Source organism: Lathyrus oleraceus, chromosome 3 (assembly GCF_024323335.1).
Source record: "Lathyrus oleraceus cultivar Zhongwan6 chromosome 3, CAAS_Psat_ZW6_1.0, whole genome shotgun sequence".
NCBI classification, from domain to species: domain Eukaryota; kingdom Viridiplantae; phylum Streptophyta; class Magnoliopsida; order Fabales; family Fabaceae; genus Lathyrus; species Lathyrus oleraceus.
In genome coordinates, this window is record NC_066581.1 from 372,054,272 (window position 1) to 372,075,025 (window position 20,754).

Below are 20,754 nucleotides of genomic sequence, written 5' to 3' on the forward strand. Positions count from 1 at the left end.
ATGGCTGTAGGAACTTCCAGCATCATATTTGCATGAAATAAATGTCCAGTATCCACTCTCATCACAGCAAATTGCAACAACATAATTTTCTTAACAAAATCAAACATCCAAAATACCAAAATGTTCCTCTAAACATGCTTGAACATAAATCAACATCTATTAAACCCAAATCAAAATAGAATGGACAAATCATGCAAGAATACAAATGAACATCAAAAATGGATTTCGAATTTCTCTCTCAAATCTTAACCGTTTCCTTCAATTCAAAGCTTAGTAAGCTCATGGCAACAAGATTTACACGATTCATCTTATGATTTTGGAAATAGAGAGAGTCGAAAACCTACTTGTTCTTGAAGACAAAGCTGGAACAGTGTTGATTTGGCTATGAAAAGTTGAAACAGTTGAAGCTTTAAGTTCCAGGTGGTTGATGATGCACGAGTTTTAGCTCAACAAACTGGTTTCTAGCCGCAAACACGATCTGCCATTGATGGAGCTTTGGATGAAACAGTCATTATGCTGCAGCACAGTTGATGAATGAGGCTTGAACAAGCTTCCAAATATGGTCTAGAGCAAGGAACAACCAAGGGTGCTCGAGGGTTTTGGTGATTTTGGCAGAAAATGCAATTTGTGCAAAAATGCAAAAGTGAGAGAGTGAGAAATTCTGCTGTGCAAAGGCTGTGTCTAGGGTTCAAATGAGCAGAGAAATGCATTTATATCATCTGTTTATTATTCACTAATCAAATGGTAAGTTGGTTTAGTGCTAATGAAGTAATTTGCAAAGTTGCTAATGTTTGGTCAAGTGTAATTGGAGGTACAAGTGCTGCACGTTTTTTGGGCCTTAATGCTGCAAACAGACCTTTGCAAATGTTGTTTGTGGTCTGTACACCAATTGCCAGCTTTGTCTCACTTGTTTCAAGCCATTTGCAAAATTTGTCACATATGCATTTTGGTCCATAATTGTGGCATAATGGTGATATGAACATGGTTTAAGAATTGGAACATGTCTCAAATTTGATATAAAAGCAATCTCAATTGGCCAAATGGTGAAAAAAGTTTTAATTCAAAAAGTCAAAGTTTGGTCAAACTTTGATTTTAAATGAAAAAGGTCCAAAAATGCCATTTTGAATGGTAAGGTTTTAGGTCATGAAATTTATATTTTTGGAAAGAGGATGAAAAATGTGGTTTGTAGGAAAAAACCCCACCAAATTTGGCCTTATGGTTTGGGAGATATGGCCCTTTGAAGTTCACAAATTGATGAAAATGATTTGATCATATCTTGACAACCACACATGGGATTTTGATGTTCTTGGACTTTTTGAAAATGGGAGAACAAGATCTTCAACTTTCATGTTGGGCAAAAATTCATTTGGAGCTTGTATCATGATGCAAGTTGAGGATCAAGAAGTTTCTATTTTTGGCAGTTGAAATTACAGGTCCAGTTTCTATTTCTGGAAAATCTTCTGTTTGACTTGATTCTTCAATGATATTGATTGCCATGATATATGAGGCCTATTAGGACATGAATAAGCTCCTTCAAACCATTTCTATCCATCAAATCCAAAGAATCAACCACAGTTGACCAACTTTGACTTTCTAGGGTTTTGGACTTGACTGTGCACTTCTGATGAATTCCAAACCCTAGTTCCTTGAGACCTTGACTTCAAATGATGTCCCAAGACAAATGAACTCTTGATTATTGACCATGGTGCCCAAATTCCACAAGAATGGCCACCATCCACTGCTTTGATTGATTGTTGACTGTTTAGGGTTTTCTGCCTGCCTGTGCATTGACTGTTGACCTCTGAGCCTTCAACCCTTGACTTGAACACTTCAAATAGACCTCCAAGTCATGTGAATTTGTTGGACAAACCCTAGGGCTTTTTCTCCTTGAGAAGCACCTTTGCTTGATTGGTTGACTGATCTCCTGATCAGTTTGACTTAATTTCGGCTTGCTTGCTCTTGAGGCAACTGGGGACAATGCAAATGCTATGCAATGGATTATGATATGCTATGACCTAATATGAGATGGTATGCACAATAATAGGTGCAAATTTGAGGTGCTACACCATTCTCATAAGGTTGGATTTCGACCTTGATGATTCTCCAAATTGAGATATGATATGTGTAGATCGTTGATTGTAGAATGTAATGCAACTTGTAGAATTAGAATCCATTAAGATTTGAGAGAGAAATCTAGGATTAAAGTTTGCATGACGAAACTTCTTTCGATCGAATCTTCGCGTGTGATAATCTTTAGACAATTTCGTGGCCATAACTGTAATCTACGTTGGAAGACGGAGAGATCCATATATCATTTGCGTGTTTTGGTTGAGTTTCGCTCGTAACGGATGCTGCTGTTGAAGAACTCCATGGACGCGAAGAACAGCTTCGAGAATCTGGAAAATATCACGTTCAATCCGTTTCGCAGCATGGCGTTTTCAAAAACCTATTTCGCGCCAGATTCCGTCCATTCACACGGTGACACGCAATAAATGAATACGCTGTCGTTTTGGCAAGGCTGAGCATAATTACAAAACTGCCACTCGTGGCTAAATTAATTCAATTAATTCATATTCCATTTAAATAATTATTCAATAATTCCACAAATCTTACAAAAATCATATAAAATCCATTTTTCATCCAAATTTAGTGGGAGTTTTTTTGTTAGATTCATAGTTTTCCCTAGTTTTTTATAGGTATGATAACTCAAGTTGTGCTTGGAGAATTTTTGACTTTGCCTTTGGATCTTTGACTTGTGTGCATTTTGTATATGTTTCACCATTTCTAACATGAAATACTCATACCTTATTCAAATTGAATGAAATTTCACATGCTAATTCTTGACTCCTTGCTGGTTATTTTGATGTATAGTTTGTGAATTTTGGATCTCTGGTCTGGTAGTTATGATGTGTGCAAGTTGAGTGTGACAATTTGTGTCACACTAGGTTAGGTCAATTTCGTGATTTTATTTGACATGCCTAGGCTTTTCCAATTGATCTCAAATTTTGCATGCTGTGTCTTGTATATGTCTAGTTTCACCATGAATTTGTTCATGAATTGTTGATTCATTTTCCATTTAATTGAGATTTTTATTTGCTGTTTAGCATTTTTTGGTCTTTGCTTGACTACTTGACTTCTATGTCTCATGGAATGTTCATACTATATCATATGAATGTGAAATTTGATGGAGTGATTCATAACATGTTCCTTGTTAATTTGGCTTTGGTCCCACTCATTTCTTAATTGTTCTCACGGTTTGGCATTTGATTGAAGTTGATGCTCATTTTGCTACCATGTGTTGACTTGTTTGGATTTCTGTTGACTTTTTGATTTTCATTGACCTACTTCCTGTTGTTCAAATGACATGAAAATTGATATGTAGCTCATTGAATGTGTCCTGTTTAGGCTGGAATTTTTGTGGAATTTATTGAGCTGTTTAGGTATTTGTTTGAGTGATGTCATTCTGTTTGCTCCTATATGACTCATAATTGCCTAGCTTGATCTAAATTGTGCATGAAATTAATTTGGTGTATGGTTTAGATGTGAGACCAATTGGATTCTCTTTGTATGTGATTAATGTTGATTTTGATCATGTTTCACTTGCTGTTTTGACTTTTTTCCTCCTTTTTGACCCTAGGCTTGTCCTAGTGGTCTTGTATCTCATGTTTGAATGTGATTTTCAGGTTAAGAGGCAAAATACCTTAAGGAGGTGGATTCACTTTTGATTGAGATGTCATTTGACATTGTACACTAACTTGTTTTGTCTTGTAGGATGTTTGGCTTTTGAGTTGCTTGCACTTTGGTGCATTGGATTGTGTTTGTCTGTTTATAGTTAATTGTGAACCATTTGCTGTTTAGTTATGTGATTGGCATACTGATGATATTTGATTGATTTCAGGTACATTAGTTGCTAATATTGCTTTGCTTTGCTTGATAAGCAATTTGCACTGAGGTATAACATTCTTGTCTCCATGTAGTCTGGAAGACCTGGCCTGTTACTTGGCCAGGCACCTGTCTGAAGTCCTCCTTAAGAGGCGATGTTTGTGATTGTTTACTTTTGTCCCCAAGCAGGTAAAGACCTTTATGAGGCAATTGGCGGAACCCAAGGGATATGCAATCTATCCCCCGCTATTCTGTTGAGTCTTCCCTCTGCTCACACCACTGTGTTGATGCATTGGGACACAAACCCAAGATCTTGTACAATGTACAGTTGTGTCAGAGTCTTGAGTGTAGAAGGGTTCCCACTTTCTGAACCCACGCTCCTTTGTCTTGAGCTCTCCCTGACCAGGGATAAGAGCTGTGAAGTCTTATCTTCACTCTCCTTTCATCAGCTTCACCTTAGCCCCTCAATGGCAAGGTTAAGAGCTAACACTACCCCTGTACAGATGACTTGCTCTTGCAGTCTTACCCTTTGATTGAGCCCCACTTGTGTGTATATAGTGTGTGCTACTTGTGGATACTTGATTTACTGTTTATGCTGAATAGGATAGGCTTGCTTCCTGTGCAAGTTAACTAGAAACCTTGACTTAGGGACGACTTTGCATGATAACAGCTAGGCTCGAGTCGTAGTCTCCCTAGTTGTGTTTCCCTCTGTCATCTGGTTAGGCTAGTCCTGTGTCCCTTCGTAGGGGAACTACGTCGCCCTGATCCTCATACCAGATGAGGTACGTAGGCAGGAGATGAGCAGATCTCTCCGGGCGCCTGTGTCTTTGTTTTGTCTTGCGTGTGTAGGAGATGGATGTAAGCCCAGCGATTGGATCTTGAAGAATGATTAATGCTGATGCAAAACAGTTGAATCAAAAACTCTCTCACTTTCTCCATTTCTTCACATTCACTTTTTTCCAATTTTCTCAAGAATCTTTGATCCTCTATGCGATTTCTTTGTGGATTCTTCATGTGCAGGTGATATTGAACTTCTGTTGAAGCATTTGGAGGTGTAAATCCATCAAAAACTCCAACTGTCCAAGCTTGCTCAACCATGGCAAATCAAGAATTCGAGCACCTGGAGTGTTGCTGAGCTACCAAAGTTGTACCAATCATCTTCCTAATCAACACACTTCTGCTGTTTTCGCGAATTGGATCGAAAGGAGCACAAATTCATCAGCTGCCATTCTCATAAGGTTGGATTTCAACCTTGATGATTCTCAAAATTGAGATATGATATGTGTAGATCGTTGATTGTAGAATGTAATGCAACTTGTAGAATTAGAATCCATTAAGATTTGAGAGAGAAATCTAGGATTAAAGTTTGCATGACGAAACTTCTTTCGATCGAATCTTCGCGTGTGATAATCTTTAGACAATTTCGTGGCCATAACTGTAATCTACGTTGGAAGACGGAGAGATCCATATATCATTTGCGTGTTTTGGTTGAGTTTCGCTCGTAACGGATGCTGCTGTTGAAGAACTCCATGGACGCGAAGAACAGCTTCGAGAATCTGGAAAATATCACGTTCAATCCGTTTCGCAGCATGGCGTTTTCAAAAACCTGTTTCGCGCCAGATTCCGTCCATTCACACGGTGACACGCAATAAATGAATACGCTGTCGTTTTGGCAAGGCTGAGCATAATTACAAAACTGCCACTCGTGGCTAAATTAATTCAATTAATTCATATTCCATTTAAATAATTATTCAATAATTCCACAAATCTTACAAAAATCATATAAAATCCATTTTTCATCCAAATTTAGTGGGAGTTTTTTTGTTAGATTCATAATTTTCCCTAGTTTTTTATAGGTATGATAACTCAAGTTGTGCTTGGAGAATTTTTGACTTTGCCTATGGATCTTTGACTTGTGTGCATTTTGTATATGTTTCACCATTTCTAACATGAAATACTCATACCTTATCCAAATTGAATGAAATTTCACATGCTAATTCTTGACTCCTTGCTGGTTATTTTGATGTATAGTTTGTGAATTTTGGATCTCTGGTCTGGTAGTTATGATGTGTGCAAGTTGAGTGTGACAATTTGTGTCACACTAGGTTAGGTCAATTTCGTGATTTTATTTGACATGCCTAGGCTTTTCCAATTGATCTCAAATTTTGCATGCTGTGTCTTGTATATGTCTAGTTTCACCATGAATTTTTGCATGAATTTTTGATTCATTTTCCATTTAATTGAGATTTTTATTTGCTGTTTAGCATTTTTTGGTCTTTGCTTGACTACTTGACTTCTATGTCTCATGGAATGCTCATACTATATCATATGAATGTGAAATTTGATGGAGTGATTCATAACATGTTCCTTGTTAATTTGGCTTTGGTCCCACTCATTTCTTAATTGTTCTCACGGTTTGGCATTTGATTGAAGTTGATGCTCATTTTGCTACCATGTGTTGACTTGTTTGGATTTCTGTTGACTTTTTGATTTTCATTGACCTACTTCCTGTTGTCCAAATGACATGAAAATTGATATGTAGCTCATTGAATGTGTCCTGTTTAGGCTGGAATTTTTGTGGAATTTATTGAGCTGTTTAGGTATTTGTTTGAGTGATGTCATTCTGTTTGCTCCTATATGACTCATAATTGCCTAGCTTGATCTAAATTGTGCATGAAATTAATTTGGTGTATGGTTTAGATGTGAGACCAATTGGATTCTCTTTGTATGTGATTAATGTTGATTTTGATCATGTTTCACTTGCTGTTTTGACTTTTTTCCTCCTTTTTGACCCTAGGCTTGTCCTAGTGGTCTTGTATCTCATGTTTGAATGTGATTTTCAGGTTAAGAGGCAAAATACCTTAAGGAGGTGGATTCACTTTTGATTGAGATGTCATTTGACATTGTACACTAACTTGTTTTGTCTTGTAGGATGTTTGGCTTTTGAGTTGCTTGCACTTTGGTGCATTGGATTGTGTTTGTCTGTTTATAGTTAATTGTGAACCATTTGCTGTTTAGTTATGTGATTGGCATACTGATGATATTTGATTGATTTCAGGTACATTAGTTGCTAATATTGCTTTGCTTTGCTTGATAAGCAATTTGCACTGAGGTATAACATTCTTGTCTCCATGTAGTCTGGAAGACCTGGCCTGTTACTTGGCCAGGCACCTGTCTGAAGTCCTCCTTAAGAGGCGATGTTTGTGATTGTTTACTTTTGTCCCCAAGCAGGTAAAGACCTCTATGAGGCAATTGGCGGAACCCAAGGGATATGCAATCTATCCCCCGCTATTCTGTTGAGTCTTCCCTCTGCTCACACCACTGTGTTGATGCATTGGGACACAAACCCAAGATCTTGTACAATGTACAGTTGTGTCAGAGTCTTGAGTGTAGAAGGGTTCCCACTTTCTGAACCCACGCTCCTTTGTCTTGAGCTCTCCCTGACCAGGGATAAGAGCTGTGAAGTCTTATCTTCACTCTCCTTTCATCAGCTTCACCTTAGCCCCTCAATGGCAAGGTTAAGAGCTAACACTACCCCTGTACAGATGACTTGCTCTTGCAGTCTTACCCTTTGATTGAGCCCCACTTGTGTGTATATAGTGTGTGCTACTTGTGGATACTTGATTTACTGTTTATGCTGAATAGGATAGGCTTGCTTCCTGTGCAAGTTAGCTAGAAACCTTGACTTAGGGACGACTTTGCATGATAACAGCTAGGCTCGAGTCGTAGTCTCCCTAGTTGTGTTTCCCTCTGTCATCTGGTTAGGCTAGTCCTGTGTCCCTTCGTAGGGGAACTACGTCGCCCTGATCCTCATACCAGATGAGGTACGTAGGCAGGAGATGAGCAGATCTCTCCGGGCGCCTGTGTCTTTGTTTTGTCTTGCGTGTGTAGGAGATGGATGTAAGCCCAGCGATTGGATCTTGAAGAATGATTAGTGCTGATGCAAAACAGTTGAATCAAAAACTCTCTCACTTTCTCCATTTTTTCACATTCACTTTTTTCCAATTTTCTCAAGAATCTTTGATCCTCTATGCGATTTCTTTGTGGATTCTTCATGTGCAGGTGATATTGAACTTCTGTTGAAGCATTTGGAGGTGTAAATCCATCAAAAACTCCAACTGTCCAAGCTTGCTCAACCATGGCAAATCAAGAATTCGAGCACCTGGAGTGTTGCTGAGCTACCAAAGTTGTACCAATCATCTTCCTAATCAACACACTTCTGCTGTTTTCGCGAATTGGATCGAAAGGAGCACAAATTCATCAGCTGCCATTCTCATAAGGTTGGATTTCGACCTTGATGATTCTCCAAATTGAGATATGATATGTGTAGATCGTTGATTGTAGAATGTAATGCAACTTGTAGAATTAGAATCCATTAAGATTTGAGAGAGAAATCTAGGATTAAAGTTTGCATGACGAAACTTCTTTCGATCGAATCTTCGCGTGTGATAATCTTTAGACAATTTCGTGGCCATAACTGTAATCTACGTTGGAAGACGGAGAGATCCATATATCATTTGCGTGTTTTGGTTGAGTTTCGCTCGTAACGGATGCTGCTGTTGAAGAACTCCATGGACGCGAAGAACAGCTTCGAGAATCTGGAAAATATCACGTTCAATCCGTTTCGCAGCATGGCGTTTTCAAAAACCTGTTTCGCGCCAGATTCCGTCCATTCACACGGTGACACGCAATAAATGAATACGCTGTCGTTTTGGCAAGGCTGAGCATAATTACAAAACTGCCACTCGTGGCTAAATTAATTCAATTAATTCATATTCCATTTAAATAATTATTCAATAATTCCACAAATCTTACAAAAATCATATAAAATCCATTTTTCATCCAAATTTAGTGGGAGTTTTTTTGTTAGATTCATAATTTTCCCTAGTTTTTTATAGGTATGATAACTCAAGTTGTGCTTAGAGAATTTTTGACTTTGCCTATGGATCTTTGACTTGTGTGCATTTTGTATATGTTTCACCATTTCTAACATGAAATACTCATACCTTATCCAAATTGAATGAAATTTCACATGCTAATTCTTGACTCCTTGCTGGTTATTTTGATGTATAGTTTGTGAATTTTGGATCTCTGGTCTGGTAGTTATGATGTGTGCAAGTTGAGTGTGACAATTTGTGTCACACTAGGTTAGGTCAATTTCGTGATTTTATTTGACATGCCTAGGCTTTTCCAATTGATCTCAAATTTTGCATGCTGTGTCTTGTATATGTCTAGTTTCACCATGAATTTTTGCATGAATTGTTGATTCATTTTCCATTTAATTGAGATTTTTATTTGCTGTTTAGCATTTTTTGGTCTTTGCTTGACTACTTGACTTCTATGTCTCATGGAATGCTCATACTATATCATATGAATGTGAAATTTGATGGAGTGATTCATAACATGTTCCTTGTTAATTTGGCTTTGGTCCCACTCATTTCTTAATTGTTCTCACGGTTTGGCATTTGATTGAAGTTGATGCTCATTTTGCTACCATGTGTTGACTTGTTTGGATTTCTGTTGACTTTTTGATTTTCATTGACCTACTTCCTGTTGTCCAAATGACATGAAAATTGATATGTAGCTCATTGAAAGTGTCCTGTTTAGGCTGGAATTTTTGTGGAATTTATTGAGCTGTTTAGGTATTTGTTTGAGTGATGTCATTCTGTTTGCTCCTATATGACTCATAATTGCCTAGCTTGATCTAAATTGTGCATGAAATTAATTTGGTGTATGGTTTAGATGTGAGACCAATTGGATTCTCTTTGTATGTGATTAATGTTGATTTTGATCATGTTTCACTTGCTGTTTTGACTTTTTTCCTCCTTTTTGACCCTAGGCTTGTCCTAGTGGTCTTGTATCTCATGTTTGAATGTGATTTTCAGGTTAAGAGGCAAAATACCTTAAGGAGGTGGATTCACTTTTGATTGAGATGTCATTTGACATTGTACACTAACTTGTTTTGTCTTGTAGGATGTTTGGCTTTTGAGTTGCTTGCACTTTGGTGCATTGGATTGTGTTTGTCTGTTTATAGTTAATTGTGAACCATTTGCTGTTTAGTTATGTGATTGGCATACTGATGATATTTGATTGATTTCAGGTACATTAGTTGCTAATATTGCTTTGCTTTGCTTGATAAGCAATTTGCACTGAGGTATAACATTCTTGTCTCCATGTAGTCTGGAAGACCTGGCCTGTTACTTGGCCAGGCACCTGTCTGAAGTCCTCCTTAAGAGGCGATGTTTGTGATTGTTTACTTTTGTCCCCAAGCAGGTAAAGACCTTTATGAGGCAATTGGCGGAACCCAAGGGATATGCAATCTATCCCCCGCTATTCTGTTGAGTCTTCCCTCTGCTCACACCACTGTGTTGATGCATTGGGACACAAACCCAAGATCTTGTACAATGTACAGTTGTGTCAGAGTCTTGAGTGTAGAAGGGTTCCCACTTTCTGAACCCACGCTCCTTTGTCTTGAGCTCTCCCTGACCAGGGATAAGAGCTGTGAAGTCTTATCTTCACTCTCCTTTCATCAGCTTCACCTTAGCCCCTCAATGGCAAGGTTAAGAGCTAACACTACCCCTGTACAGATGACTTGCTCTTGCAGTCTTACCCTTTGATTGAGCCCCACTTGTGTGTATATAGTGTGTGCTACTTGTGGATACTTGATTTACTGTTTATGCTGAATAGGATAGGCTTGCTTCCTGTGCAAGTTAGCTAGAAACCTTGACTTAGGGACGACTTTGCATGATAACAACTAGGCTCGAGTCGTAGTCTCCCTAGTTGTGTTTCCCTCTGTCATCTGGTTAGGCTAGTCCTGTGTCCCTTCGTAGGGGAACTACGTCGCCCTGATCCTCATACCAGATGAGGTACGTAGGCAGGAGATGAGCAGATCTCTCTGGGCGCCTGTGTCTTTGTTTTGTCTTGCGTGTGTAGGAGATGGATGTAAGCCCAGCGATTGGATCTTGAAGAATGATTAATGCTGATGCAAAACAGTTGAATCAAAAACTCTCTCACTTTCTCCATTTTTTCACATTCACTTTTTTCCAATTTTCTCAAGAATCTTTGATCCTCTATGCGATTTCTTTGTGGATTCTTCATGTGCAGGTGATATTGAACTTCTGTTGAAGCATTTGGAGGTGTAAATCTGTCATACGGTGAACTGGACTTTTTTGTGGTTTTAATCGCAATGTCGCGGTTAGCAAGAGTCGCCACCGACTTTTCTTTTATCCAATAAGGAAAGGTGGAAAAGAACAGGAAAGACCTTAATTTAGATTTTGGGTTCGGGAGGTACATTATACAAAGGGAAGGTGTTAGCACCCTTTGTATCCATGGTTATCCATGGGCTCTTAATTGCTCGATCACTTATATTATTTAAAAAAAAAAAAAAGTGTTTGTGAATTGTTTAGAAGAATTGTTTTGAAAAGAGAATTTAACTTTGTAATGATTCTTGTATGAATGTATACAAAGTGATTATCTCGTTTAGTTTTGAAAATTGTTTAGAAAAATATAACTCGGTAATGATTCTAGTATGAATGTATACCAAGTGGTGATTTTCTAAAGATATTTTGAAAGGTGTGAGGTGTGAAAATTGTTTTTAGATTGTGAGCCAACAATTAAGAGTTATACCGACCCAAGGTCTTTATGAGCATTTCCTATCCTTATGAGGGTAAAACTGTCCTTATTATTGAGAAATAAGTAGTTTTATCCTTTGGATGTTTAAGGGTCATCGTAGGGTCATCGATAGGTCATTGAAGGCAACAGTTACGAGGATATCTTAGCATTCGAAGGGACTATCATCTTTTAACCGTAGGCAACATCGGAGGGTCATCGAGGGACAAAGTTGTATATTCGAAGGCAACATCCGAGGGACTATAATTTATTTTATGATGATTTAACCGAAGGGTCTTTGCTAAGGGTATCCCCATGTTCGCGGGACATGACCGTAATATCGTAATCGTAAGGCAACAAAGAGAGGTCCAAGATCACTTATTCAAAGGCAAAGTTTTACAATTAATTATATAATTAGGATGAAACTCCACATTAAAATTATTAAAAATAATATATTAAAAAATTAATACATTAGAAATTAATACATTAAAAATTAATTTAGGGTGAAACTCCACAAGGGTATCCCACAAATAAAGTGGAATACCTAGCCAATAACCTTTTCCTGGGATATGTGAACCTTTACGAAACTCAAAAAAAAGAAACATGTCAGAACACCAAATCAGGGTGCAATCGAAGATTACACCGGAGAAATATCACAACAATAAATAGGATAGGATGAATAATGCATGGCTATGATAAAACATAAAAAAAACAGAATAGAAAAGTCAGATATTGTCTCGTTCGCCTCTGCCTCGCCTAGCGAAGGCCAGGCGAATACTCGCCCCAGGCTCGCCTAGCGAGGTGCTAGCGAGCGGCCACGGATTTTGAATTTGAAAACAGCCCCACGTTAGGAACTTTGAATTTTATGGCATTTTATCACAGGAATAACATGATCAAACATTCAGGGTATTCAGGCATATTTAAATTCCCATACGAAAGCAAATTATATATCAACATTTAATCATGATGCATTATATATGTAGATATGGCCAATTGAAAGTATAAACAATAGAGATACGCAAACCTGTTTGCCAATTCAAGGTTGAAGGGATTGACCACTTGTAGTATCAGAATAAGTTAGGCAGCGGGAATTGGACGGCGATGGCTTCGGTGCAGATGGGCTGCCTTCAGGGTTTCTTTACTCTGAATTCTCCGGGTAGGCAGGGTTCCTATGCCAAAACTTCTATTCGTTCTTCTCTGTTCTCCTCCTCTTTTTTTTTCCAGTGAATCTCCCAGTGTAACTCCAAGTGTAACTCCCCTACTGAAACTTCAGTATTTATAGACTAATTTCGTGGGTAATGGGCTTGGAATGAGGGAGACCCAAGTCCAAAATAATTTGTTATATTTTATTTATTTATTTATTTTAATTATTTAATTAATTAATTAAAAAAAAATTCTCTTTTTTTTTTTTTTTTTTTTTTTTTGGGCTCAGAATGAAGCCCAAAATTTTTGTTGTCTGTCAGCTTCGCTAGGCGAGCGCGTAGCGAACAGGCCAGTTTGGGCCATTTTCTGGATTGGGCCATCCGTGAGCTGGGCCTTTGTTTCTTCAAGATCAGTGTTATATATGAGTCGGAATGCCTTGCAAAATGTCTTGAAATATTAATGGGCAAATTTTGGGGTATGACAGCTGCCCCTGTTCAATATTCTTGGACCGAGAGAGTTAGAATGGTGTATACGCCATTCGTGGTCTGGAGGTGGAAGATTATTGAACACTAGAATGCCCCAAAATTTGCACTTGAGAATCGACAGTTGGTCTTGATGGAGATGGGCTTAAAGATGCCATCCGGGAGGTTTGATGACGAAAGCTTCAGATCGCGCCGTATATTAGGCCAATTTGAAGACATGGGTGCCACACTGGGTCGTACGTTAGACCGTATAATGAGTCATCCATTAGGCTGCCGACTTCGCTGGGGAGTCGGAGTGTGTCATATGCTGTTGGGGATAAAGGATCAGAATGGACCATACGCTAGATCGTATCTGAGTTGCAGAATGAGCCGTACGTTAGGCTGAATCTGATGACGAAAGGGGTAGTCGTACGTTAGACTACACTTCAGAAATGTACCGTATGTTAGGTAGGATCTGATGATGAAAGGGGTAGTCGTACGTTAGACTACACTTCAGAAATGTACCGTATGTTAGGTAGGATCTGATGATGAAAGGGGTAGTCGTACGTTAGACTACACTTCAGAAATGTACCGTATGTTAGGTAGCATCTGAGGGGATGGACATCCGAACGGGTCGTACGTTAGACCGTCGCAGAATGAGTCGTCTGTTAGGCCGCATCTGATGATGAAAGCGGTAGTCGTACGCCAGACTACACTTCAGAAATGTACCGTACGTTAGGTAGCATCTGAGGGTTGTAAGATCCAAACGGGTCGTACGTTAGACCGCGTTGGGGTTGTTGAAGTTCAGAATGGATCGTACGTTAGATCGTATCCGAGTTGTAGAATGAGCCGTCCGTTAGGCTGCATCTGAAAAAGAAAGTAGTCGTACGCTAGACTACACCCCTGAATGTACCGTACGCTAGGCAGCATCTGAGGATTTGAAGGTCCAAATGGGTCGTACGTTGGACCGCATTGGAGTTGCTGAAGAAGTCATATGTTGGGCTGAATCAGAATGAACCGTACGTTAGGCTGTATCTGATAACCTGTATATGTTGTACTTGCAATAAATGTCTGGGATGGGCTTAGAGATGCCATCGTTAGGAGGATATCGAAGTGTTGTCAGAATGAATGTTCCCATGAACTGTATTTGAAATATGTATCTGAATCTTGAATGTGATTGATAAAGGTGTCTGTCTGAATGAACCTTCTACTTTGACTATATCAGGAGGATAATTAACCTGCAAAGAAAAAGTTAGCTTCATGCTATGTCATGATGCATGAGATGTTTCGTGTTATGCTAAAATAAATGTGAATGTTGTATGCATGCGTATGCTGTGAAAGGATGTAATGAATGAGTTATGCGTATGAGAAGTTCTGCTTGGGGACTCTACTGGGGAAAATAAATCCCCATCTACTGATTTGAGACATTTGTGTCGATGACCCTTTCTCGGCTGGGGATGCTTGATTTCTGTCTGATGGTGGAAATATTCAACAGAGCCTGGCTGGGGATGGATGAGATGATCAATCTGTCTGGTGACGCCGACCTCTGTTGGGGAGTAACTGGCTGTGCCTGGGGATACTGCCATTTTCTGAGGAAAAAAAAAAACAGGCTTGCTGGGGAAGAGAATTGGTAGCGGATTCATTGGAAGCATGATTAGACCTTTTCCTTGATCCTGAAGTCGGGTAGTAATTGCTATTGCTATTCTATGCATGTATTTTTGGTAAACATCAGTCATATTCAAATGCACATATTAATTCAAATTAAATCAATGGACATTTACGCAACCAAAACAGAAAAGTAAAAACAAAAGCATCTTTTTTTTGAAAGAGGGTTGTATTGATTTTGAAAGGAGGCCTATAAACAGGCAATTTGTGTACAAGGAGACAGAAATCCTAGTAAGAGGAAATTGTCGAAAACAAAGAGAAAGCTATGTGGAAGAATATCCATTACTGAATTTAGCGGAGAACTGTCAGAATTATGTCTTCGATGCATCTCATCCCTTGCTGTCTTCTAAATATCTTTTTATCTCGTGGAACCAAGGCTTCTCTTCTACTTCATCAGCGTTAAGTTCATAACAATATGCTGGTTCGTCTAGTCGTTCAATGGTAATCCGGGGAGCTTCATTGTCCCATCTGACTCTGAACATAGATGACATGGTAGCCAATGCGTCTGCCAACTGGTTCTCCTCTCGGGGAATATGTTCGAATGTGATCTCTTCAAAGTATGGGATTAATGTCAACACCTGCTCTCGATAGGGGATGAGGTTCGGATGTTTAGTGTCCCATTCTCCTTTGACCTGACTGATTACTAAGGCTGAGTCTCCATACACCCTCAAAACTTGATTCTCAGGTCTATAGCAGCTCTGAGTCCCAAAATACATGCTTCATACTCAGCCATATTGTTGGTACACTCAAAACATAGTCTAGCGGTGAAAGGCGTATGGCCACCCTTGGGGGAAATGATCACGACGCCAATACCGTTGCCCAATGCGTTAGACGATCCATCAAAAACCATAGTCCATCGGGATCCCACTTCGGGTCCTTCATTCGGTCCAGGTTCTTCATAATCAGTAACAAGCATGACATCCTCATCTGGGAACTCAAAATTCATAGACTGATAATCATTCACGGCCTGATGAGCCAAATGATCAGCTAACACGCTTCCTTTGATTGCTTTTTGGGTGGTATACTGGATATCATACTCTGTTAAAATCATCTGCCATCTTGCTATTCTTCCGGAGAGGGCGGGTTTCTCAAATATGTATTTGATAGGATCCATCTTAGAAATCAACAAAGTGGTGTGATTCAACATATACTGTCTTAGTCGGCGAGCAGCCCAGGCCAAAGCACAGCAAGTTTTCTCGAGCAGTGAGTATCTTGTTTCACAGTCGGTAAACTTTTTGCTAAGGTAGTATATGGCATACTCTTTTCGACCGGACTCGTCATGTTGTCCCAACACGCACCCCATTGAGTTTTCTAAAACGGTTAAATACATGATTAGAGGTCTTCCCTCAACTGGTGGCACCAGAATTGGAGGTTCTTGGAGGTACTTCTTGATTTTGTCGAAAGCTTCTTGACATTCATCATTCCATATCATCTCTTGATTTTTTCTCAGTAACTTGAAGATGGGTTTGCAAGTAGCGGTCAAATGGGAAATAAATCGGGCAATGTAATTCAAACGTCCCAAGAAACCTCTGACTTCTTTATCCGTACGGGGAACTGGCATCTCTTGAATAGCTCTCACCTTGGCTGGGTCGACCTCAATACCTTTACCACTGACAATAAAGCCCAAGAGTTTACCAGATCTTACTCCAAAGGTGCATTTGTTCGGGTTCAATCTCAACTTGTATTTCTTCAGCCTCTCAAACAGTTTGTATAAATGATCGAGATGTTCTTCTTCAGTATGAGACCTGGCTATCATATCGTCCACATATACTTCTATTTCATGATGGATCATGTCATGGAACAAAACCACCATAGCACGCTGGTACGTTGCTCCTGCGTTCTTTAAACCAAACGGCATTACTTTATAACAGAAGGTGCCCCATTGCGTCACAAACGTAGTCTTCTCCATGTCCTCAGGTGCCATTTTGATCTGGTTATAACCCGAGAATCCATCCATGAAGGAGAATACCTTGTGTTGAGCGGTGTTGTCTACCAGAACATCAATGTGTGGCAGTGGGAAATCATCCTTGGGACTCGCTCTATTCAAATCTCTGTAATCCACACACATTCGCACCTTACCATCCTTCTTTGGCACTGGTACCACATTAGCAACCCATTGAGGATAAGAAGTAACCGCCAGAAAACCAGCATCGAATTGTTTCATGACTTCGGCCTTGATTTTCTCGGACATTTCAGGACGCATGCGACGAACCTTTTGCTTAACAGGACGACAATCTTCCTTCGTCGGCAAACGATGCACTACTATATCGGTATCCAGCCCTGGCATGTCTTCGTAAGACCAAGCAAAAATCTCCACATAGTCATGTAGCATTTGAATCAATCTTCTTTTGACACTGATTTCCAAGCCTGCTCCTATTTGACTTCTCTCTTGTCCACCTCGGTACCCAGATTTACAGTCTCAACTGACTCCTCATGCGGCTGTATAGTCCTTTCTTCTTGTAGTAACATTCTGGCAAGTTCTTCAGGTACTTCACAATCTTCCTCACTTCCATCTTCGGCTCGGTAGATCGGATTTTCAAAGTCATAATGAACAGTAGTAGAACTATTATCAACAGGATCCAGAGTGGATAGGGATCTGCAATTCGTTACGTGCGTGTGTGTAGAAAACATAGCTCGTTTGAAAGATAATAGGAAAGACAAAGAGCGCAATATTTGAATGCAAAACGTCCATTGATTTATTGAATATAAATATGCTTATGAAAATGACAAAACCCTTAACAAATTAGCTATTGTGCCTCGGGCATAGACACAATGCTTTAAGAAGTTTGATTGTAAAAGAAAATTAAAATTTGCAATTCTAGAATAAACAATAACAATTACTCCTGACTAAAGGAAATCGGGATAATGTCTTCAGTCTTCCAATTGTTGAGTCCGTCACCAATTGTTGGGAAAATCCAGCTATCCAAGTCGCAATCACTATCAGCATCTTCCATAGCATTAATCTGATTTTTGACTATCTTTCCAGAGTTAAACCCCAGGCCAGCTTTATCAGACTTGTACGGTACATTGATCAGTTGACCCCAACCAGCACGATCACCATTTTCAATCGCGGCTTGAGCATCTTTCAGAGAGATCATGACAGGGGGAGCACGAACAACCTTGGGCACAAGGGGAGTTGGCTTAAGGACAGGACTGGGTGGAGGAACCACTTCAAATGACTGAGAAGGAGTCTCAAAGAATTCACCATCCATCTCGACGTATTTGAAGGCTTGCACACTACTGACAATATACTCTTCTTCTCCACATACAGTGACAACCATGCATGCTATTGGATACTTCAGCTTTTGATGAAGCGACGAAGCTACCGCACCTGCCCCATGGATCCAAGGGCGCCCCAACAAGCAGGAGTAGGCGGGACGAATGTCCATCACGTGAAAGGTAGTGTTGAAGACTTGAGGTCCTATCTTGATAGGGAGAACCACTTCACCATAGACAACACTCTTCGCACCATCGTAAGCACGCACCACAACATCACTAGGTTTCAGTTCAATGCCTTTGTAGTCAAATTTATCGAGTACAGCTTTCGGGAGCACATTCAAGGAAGAGCCGTTGTCGATCAACACGTGAGCCAGGGTGATCCCCTCACACTCGATGGAGATATGCAGAGCTTTATTGTGATTCTTTCCTGCTGGCGTCAGGTCAGCATCGGAAAAGCCTAGGCCATTGTCAACAGTCAAATTAGCAACATAATGTTCGAATTGATCGACGGATGTTTCTTGAGGCACATGAGCGGTCTTCAAGAATTTCATCAATGCATTGGCATGGGATTCAGAGGATAATAACAAGGACAACATTGAGATTTTAGACGGAGTATGCCCCAATTGTTCCACTACATCAAAATCGCTCTTACGGATGATTTTCAGCATCTCTTCCATTTCCTGTTTGGCAACATCTTCAGAAGTAACTTCGACCGATGTCTCTGACTGAGGAGGATTGACTGGTCTTTTTCCTCGAATTTCGGGAGCGGGAGGTGAGATTTCTGGGGAGTAGATCCTTCCACTTCGAGTAACTTTACTAGTCCCCACAATATCATTAGGATTAGCAGAACTACCAACTTGCTTTATGCCATGGATGTAAACGTCGCCTCCATAGTTCCACGGAATAGCTTTGCTGGAGGAATATGGCACGGGGCCAGGTGCGGTAATAATCAGGGGAGCCACTTTGGGCTCAGCGGTAATCTTCACAGGCACTCTAGTAGCGGTAATCTTCACTGGAGCTTTGGACCTAGCAATCACAGATACCTCTTCAATAGAGTTGTCCACCTTAGGAACCCTTTCAAATAGAATTGTACGATCATCCATCAGCCGTTGAATGCCGTTCTTCAACTTCAAACAATCATTGGGTCGGAGTACACAGAGATCGCAATCTTCAGCACAACCTGGAAATAAACCAGCTTGCAATAAATTCTTCTTAACGATCAGGAGAGGAGATGCTAAATCAGCAACGTCAGTAACGTGAGAATTGTCGTCCACAAAATTAACATTCTGGTCATGATTAGGCATAGGTGCTGTGATGACATTGGGGGTCGCCGGAGGATCAAATTCAATTTCTCCAGCGTCGATCATATCCTGAATCTTGTTCTTCAACAACCAGCAATCATTCGTATCATGCCCGGGGCTATCGGAGTGATAGGCACACCTGGCGTTGGGATTATAACGAGGAGAAGTAGTGTTGGGATTTACAGGAGGGCCTCTGAGGGTAATCAAATTGGCCTTTAACATACTCTGCAGTGCTTGGGTTAAAGTCATATTGATCTTGGTAAACTGTCTTCTCGACCTGTCTTGTCTGTGTTGGAAGTTCTGAGATGGCGGTGCGGCAATTGTAACTGCCCCAACAGTATGGTCACGATTCTTCTTGTTATGCTTCCTCTCACTGTACACAGCATTTGATTCACTTTCCCTGATAGGACTTTTTGGTGCTTGCAGAAGTAGCTGCCTGTATCTTTCCACTTGAATGCCGCTTTCAACCCGTTCACCTGTCAAGATAAGTTCAGTGAAACCTGACGAGGAACTTCCCAGTAGATGGCTGTAGAATGGGCCAGTCAGTGTACCCATGAACATGTCCACTAACTCTCGATCAGTCATAGGGGGTTTGACTCTGCCAGCCAAATCTCTCCACTTTTGAGCATATTCTTTGAAACTTTCTTTAGAGCCCATAGTCATATTTTGTAGCTGTAGCCGAGTAGGCGCTAACTCAGAATTATACTGGTAGTGCTTGTAGAAAGCTGTTGCTAAATCAGTCCATGTGCGGATGTTAGAGCTCTCAAGCTGATAATACCACTCTAACTGTGTGCCAGACAGACTCTCTTGGAAGAAATGGATCCACAGTTTCTTATTAGTAGTGTGCGGCTGAATCTTTCTCACATAAGCCCTTAGATGCATCTGAGGACAAGAGGCACCATCATACTTAGTGAAAATGGGAACCTTGAATTTGCGGGGAATGACCACATCAGAGACCAGACCCAAGTTTTCGAAATCCAGACCGGGCACTTTCTGCCCCTCCATAGCTAGCATACGTTCTTCCAGCAACTTGTACTTATCATCCTTCGGAGAGTACTGTTCATGTTCATAATCTTCATCGTCATCCTCAGAATTGACGAGATTAGGATTCTCATCTTCCGAATCATTCTCGGTCTCTTCTTCTGAATCCTTCGGAATTCTAATCTTGACTCCTGTAACCTGTCCCTTAAGCCTTCTCCCCGGGTTGATGTAACCCACAGGTTTCTGGTCCTTCTTCTTCTCCATCAAAAGAGCTTTCAGTTCTTCCTGCCCCTTAGATAAGCTCAGCATCATTTCCTGGAATTGAGCATTCTGGGCCTGGAGATCTTTGACAGTTTGTTCGAGAGCCATTGTTCAATCTATTTGAATCTGCTGGAATCTGTTTGATAGGAAAATCGTGAGAACACTGATCCTTTAGAATACCTGTTATGCGATGCAATGCAATATATGAAATGTTTCCAAGGACTTTCGGGATT